The following is a 6,222-nucleotide window of genomic DNA, read 5'->3' as shown; positions in this document are numbered from 1 at the left end:
TAAAAACAATTAAAAAATAAGGTTATCAACAATTTTTATATATGTGTATGATGAAATAGAAAAAGAAAAAAAAGAAAAGAAAAGATAGAGTTAAATATCCTTGGAGAGGAAAAGAGAACTTGTAGCTTTCACTTCAGGCATCCTTAAAGCATCATTTAAAGTTTCAAGTCAAATTCTAATATAAAATCTCATCAAATTACTCCCTATGATCTAATCTCAAGTTGTAAATATACTTGAAGATAAATATATAAGAAAAAAAAATTGTAGATAACCTTATTTTTAGATAAAGATAGGCATAACTGATAGATTTTTGCATAAGCAAACATAATGAAATAGTGCAAACGATTAAAATCATTCTTTTTTCAAAAGATAATGATTTAGTTTACAAAATTTTATATTTTAAAATTTACATATGCTAGCAGGATTATAGGAATTGTCATAGAGTAAATAAATAAAGATACAATTATGAAAAGTAAAAAATAAAAAATAAAAAAAAAGGTTAAAAATACTTGCAAAGAAAAATGATATGAAAAATACACATGACTAAGTTTATTACCTTCATTTTTATTTCACAACAAATTTATTATGAAATAAATGTGCGCAATTGAAATAGATGAGTTTGCAATTGAAAGTAAAAATTATTACGAAATAAATATATGACCATATGTTTATTGTTTATATGATCTTTTGCACGAATATTTGATCCTAAACTGTGGTTTTTTTGCCTCTTGGTGGCTGAATTTGTAGGTCCTTCTCGTTGTCCATTCATAATGGATCTTTGTCTTAACCTTGCTTCTCTTGTTTTTTATTTAAACGTTGTTCAACCATTTAACCCATAAGGAAGAAATTTAAGCATGGCAACTACTGAAGCCAATGTACTGATAATAACAATAGTTTTTAGAGAAAAAAGAAAAAGACTTGCCTGGAGATCAATTTCTTGAATGGAGTTTTTCTTTTGTTGGTACATATTATATATGTCACGTCTTTGCAAATTTGCAACAACATTAGCATCCCGGTTTATTGAAGTATTCATAATTCAAGATTAGTTTATTGAAACAAATTTATTATAAAATAAATGTACACAATTGAAGCAAATAAATTTGTACTTCAATACAAATGTACTATGTAAAATAAATGTATGACTATATTGGTTACCTTCAATTGTTCATTGCATATATGATCTATTTGCAAGAATAGTGTTTCTTTGCATTTTGTTGGCTGAATCTACATATCTTGATAGTCATGAACTCATAATGGATTTTCGTTTTAAAAGACAAATCAAGTCCATGTAAAATGTAAAAAAATACTTGCTAGTGGCGATAGTGATGTCTTCCATGTCAAACGGCTTCTAGGAGAGGTAGAGAATTTATTTATTTTTTTTAAATTTTTATAATAAACCAAGAGAGAAACTTAGTTTGAAAATTAAAGGAGTCAATATATAATAGTAAAATATTAATATTTGGAAGTGGTATTTGATGCAGATAAGATTTCAATTGTGATCAAATTCATCTTCTCATTCTGTTTTTTTAATTATTATTTTTTATGTTTTATGCATCTTAGTCTTCGTATAATTAGTTTTTTTGGTTGTATTTCTGTTGTGGGAGGTACAAATCTTTCCCCAATTAGGTATTGTCCGCTTTGGGAAGGAGCACAAGGCTGATGCCACCCTCACGGATTTGCTCAATCCCACATCGGGGAGAGACGCCTCCCACCCTTGCCTTAATGGTTTTTTAATGAATCAAATTTTAGATCTTAATTTTTTAAAATTAAATTGGATGCCACGCCACTTAAAATTTGCCACATCATAACACCGTTAGCCATGTAAGCACTAAGACTAACAGTTGTTAATAGAATGATCAATTGAGTTCATTTTTTAAACTTGAGAGACTAATAGTACTCATTTCAAAATCTTTGCCAACACTACAACATTTTATAATCGATCACTTCAAAGACTCATTCTAGAAAAATGTAGTAAATGAAAAGAAACCAACATGCTGAATCCTAAAAGTCATTTGATCAACACCAATGTCTCTAAACCTACATCAAATATTTAAAAATTAAAAAAAAGAAGAAGAAGCAAACAAAGAAAAGAAAACTGATTTCTTTGTTGGGTTTTGGAGAAGAATGCGAAAGAGTAAAGTACTGAACCAAGAGACAACTTTTGCCATTTTGAGAATCATATACTCGGCCTCTGATGAAACAGACACCAAGAGATTTCTTGGTCCTAGGCTTGGCCTTGGCCTTACTCTTTGTCTCAGTTTGATGTTTGGTGGGATCCTAACCAAGGTCCAAGTAGAACGAATGAGACATTAAGGGTATGTTTGGTAACTGTTTTTCCCTCTTATTTTTCTATTTACAAAAACAATTTTCTATTTTTGAGACTAAAAAACTTGTTTGGAAACCCAAAATGGACAAAAAACAAAAATTGTTCTCAAAACTCAATTTGTGAAGAAAACTAAAACATGCAAAATGCTGTTTTCAGTTTTTAATTTTCAAAAGTCAATGAAAACACGCATTTAATTTAATGGCTCTGTCTCTTTTGACGTGTTAGCATTAGAATTCAAATCCTAGTTATAACAAATTTTAGTATTTTCTATTTTTTTCTTCAAAAAACTATCTTTTTAATTTTAGCTAACCAAACATGTTTTTGATTTCAAAAATACACGAAAAATGTTTTTTCTTTATACTCCCAAAAACAAGTTTTTCAAAATAGAAAACAAAAATTGTTACCAAACATAACCTAAGTGGTACAGTTGGACTCAGTTAGAAAAAAAATTGAAAATGTATAACTAACATAGTGATCCTATTTTGTAGACAATGTTTTAGTGAGAGTTAAAGATGTATTTTTACTTGGTTGTCCTTTAGTTGTGTCTCTACTTAAACCTAAGGAAATAGGGGTATATTGGAACAAAAAAAAAAAAAAAAAATTGGTCCAAATAGGGAAAACCCCTTCAATAGTAGTATAGATAAATTCAAATTGAAAAATTACATTAATCTTAAAATAAAAAAGAGCCTCATCGCATGTGCGGAGCGCGTGTGATTAGGCTAGTTTAGGTTTAAAATTGTAAGATGAAGTTGCCATTTTTTTATTCTTCTTAAAAGAAAGTTTAAGAACTTTTTAAAAAAAAAAAAAATTATGGAAAGAAATCTTTGTAGATTTGAATTTCTTGAATTTTTAAATATTGTCTTTTTCATTAATCTAAACTGAATTAAGATCTTCTAAATTTCCTAAGATACTCTACCAATAGATTTCCTTAAATCTTAACCATTTTTTTATGATTTAAGGGTCTAGATTTTGTCATATTAGCATTCCACTAATAATACTCTTAAAATAAAAAAAATAATGTTACAAACAAAACAATTAAGATTATTGTTAGTGAAATGCTAATATTGTAAAATCTAAACCATTCAATCATTAAAGAATGGTTAAGATTTGAGGAAATCTATTTGGTAGAGTACTTTAAGAAATCTAGAGAAACTAAATCCATCTAAACTCTAAAGAAAAAAAAGTTGAATTTCCTTTTAAAGAAATTTCTTAACTTTTATATATATAGAGAGATGGGTTCAAGTTACACCTGGTGTAACTCTACAAGAATTACACTTTTTTTAAGCCATGGATTTTCAAAAGATCTAATGGTAAAAAAGAAAACACAATTTATTCATCTCATCATTAAATACTTACCTAATTAATAACATCCTTGTTAATCTCTCTCCTAATTAATTACTTCTTGTCTCTCTTTTTCTCTATCTTTATTTCACTGTAATTCATTTTTCCTCTATCACTTTCTTCGTCTATTTTCATAAAATGTTCAAGCAAAAACATTAACACCAGGAGCAGCAATTAAATTATAAGCATCAGATAATTATTGCCATATCATCAATTTGATTGTAATTTTAATCTCTTTTATTCTTCTTGAATGAGAGAGTAAGTCTCACAAAGTTAAGAACTACCACAAACTATAGCTTTGGAGGGACACCAACACCCTTTGAACCAATAATCTCTGTTAGATCTATTTGCCCAATAAAACTAATGCACTTTACAAACTGAAACTTAGGAACAACAACACAATTACAATTAATTTTCCATTACTTTTCTAATTCAAAGTTTGTTTTCAAAATTTCTCTTCCATTTTTTTCTTCTTTGGGTTTCAAGAGTTATAGTTTCAAGAGAGAGGGGGTTAAAGGACTTACCATTGCGAGGTCCCTTTTTAGACTGAGGAACACCTCATGTTTCCTCATGGATTTGAGGTCGGCTATATCCTTGGGCAGCAACAGAGCCTGCTCCACTGAGTTGGCCACGTAGCCTGCCTTGCCCCCCTGGAAGTCTTTTATGAGGCATCACTTGGCAGAGGAGCACCATCCAGTTCCAAGGATAGGGCCTAAGCTGGTGTTGCTACATGCTGGTCACCCCGCCTTTCACCCTCGCTGGATAACCTCATCTACATGCCTCTGGGCTATTTGGCCCCCGCTTTGGGGCTCATCCTCCTGGGAGGGGTGGGTTCTTCTTGTTTCCACCACCTCTTTACCCTTATGATCCCTTTTCCTCTTGTGGTCGGCGGGATTAGATCGAAGGTGTTGGGGGGAGAGGGTTGGAAGGGTGGGAAGCCTGTCTGGGCTGCCTTCCCCCAAGGTTGGGACTTTAGCATCTCCTGGAGAGTTGATCTCGGCTTGCGCTGAATCCCCATCTCTTCAGGAACGGTGGTGTCTTCTTAGGTGCTGTTTACTTAAACCAAAGGAGGGTGGCTAGAATCGTCGACCTGAAGGTCTGGAGATAGTGGCAAGTTAAAAATGCAAAATCATCTTCAGATTTAGTCAACTCAACCACTTCTTTGTCTTCTTCCTCTTCCTCCTCTTTGGTTGCTGGTTGCGATGAGGTTGCCTCCTCCTCGATAGCACGTTGGAAGGGCAGTGTACCTTTGGTATGCCTTCAGGGATAGGATCGGTGGTGAGAGTGCCTTTCGGGATGGGGCTGGTGGTGAGGAAGCTTGGAGCAACAACATTGATCCTGTGCAAGCAGGGGTCCCTTACTTTGATTACGCACTTCTGCGCCTGGAAACTTTTGGAGATGGGGATGTAGTCCAAGATTAGATGGGCCGCCCTCAGTTGGCCATCTGTGTGGATGAACACCTCGGCCTTCAAGATCTTGTCCAAGCTCGACTGGTTCGTGAGATTGAAGTTGGGAATAGTAGCGTTCTTATTTGCAAAACCATTAAGAAAAACAAAAAACATCATTAGCAAAAAATAATGCAAATCAAAGGACATTTCACGTACAAACACAAACAAAAGAAAAAGAAAATGGGGTAATTTTGAAATTATAAACCTAGACCTAGAACCCCGCTTGGTATCCCCTCTCTCGTCGGACAGGGGAGGCCATCGTGCCACTCCCTTGATACGATCAAGAAATCCTTTTTTAGGCCTTTGTTGGAATCGAGGAGGCATTGGATGAGCCTAACCTCGAGGTACCAAGATTTTAGGTAATACCCTTGCCCCGATAGGTGATGGAGGTTGTAAATCCAATTGACATCATGGTGAGTGAGGTTTAAGCTCATTCTCTTGTTAAGGGCATCTACACTACCTAATATTCTAAACATGTTTGGGGCACATTGGGTGGCAGCTAACCTATGGGCCCTAAGGTAGTCCTTAGTGACCATGCCCATAAGAACTCTCATCCTTCCTTCTATAAAGGCAATCATTGGGATTACCACCTCTTTCTCTTGCCTTTCCTCATGCCATTGCCCTTCTTCACAGTATCTAATCGCGACTCCTAATGGGATCCTATACCTAGCTTTAAAGCTCTCTAAACCCTCCTTAGAGTCTACCAAATGGGCGAATCTACCCATTCCTAAAAAAGATTTGGAGGTACTAAGAAAATTGAGAGAAATAAGAGGAGCCAAGGAAAAGACAAAGAAAAGAAAAGTAGATGGAAAAAGTAAATGAAGAGATTTATAAAGGCTTACGTAAAGAAGGGAACTGATTTCATCGAACTAGCTCTTGGTATTTGTGAGGGCACAAATAGTTTGGGTAAGTTTGCAGGTTTAGTGTATAAGTGCTAAAGTGAGATGAATGATTGATTTGAGTAGTATTTATATCAAAGAGAAAGTTACAAGCGGAAAAACTCCCACTTGGTTTCCAGTAAAATCCTCAGTCGTTAGATTCGCATCATGTACTAGAACGTGAGAAACATGGAGCAGCAAAAATTTAATGAAGGTGCGTCTCGAATGC

This window comes from Quercus robur, chromosome 5 (genome assembly GCF_932294415.1).
Source record: "Quercus robur chromosome 5, dhQueRobu3.1, whole genome shotgun sequence".
NCBI lineage: Eukaryota > Viridiplantae > Streptophyta > Magnoliopsida > Fagales > Fagaceae > Quercus > Quercus robur.
The sequence above is the reverse complement of the archived record's forward strand: the minus strand, read 5'-3'. Positions refer to the sequence as shown.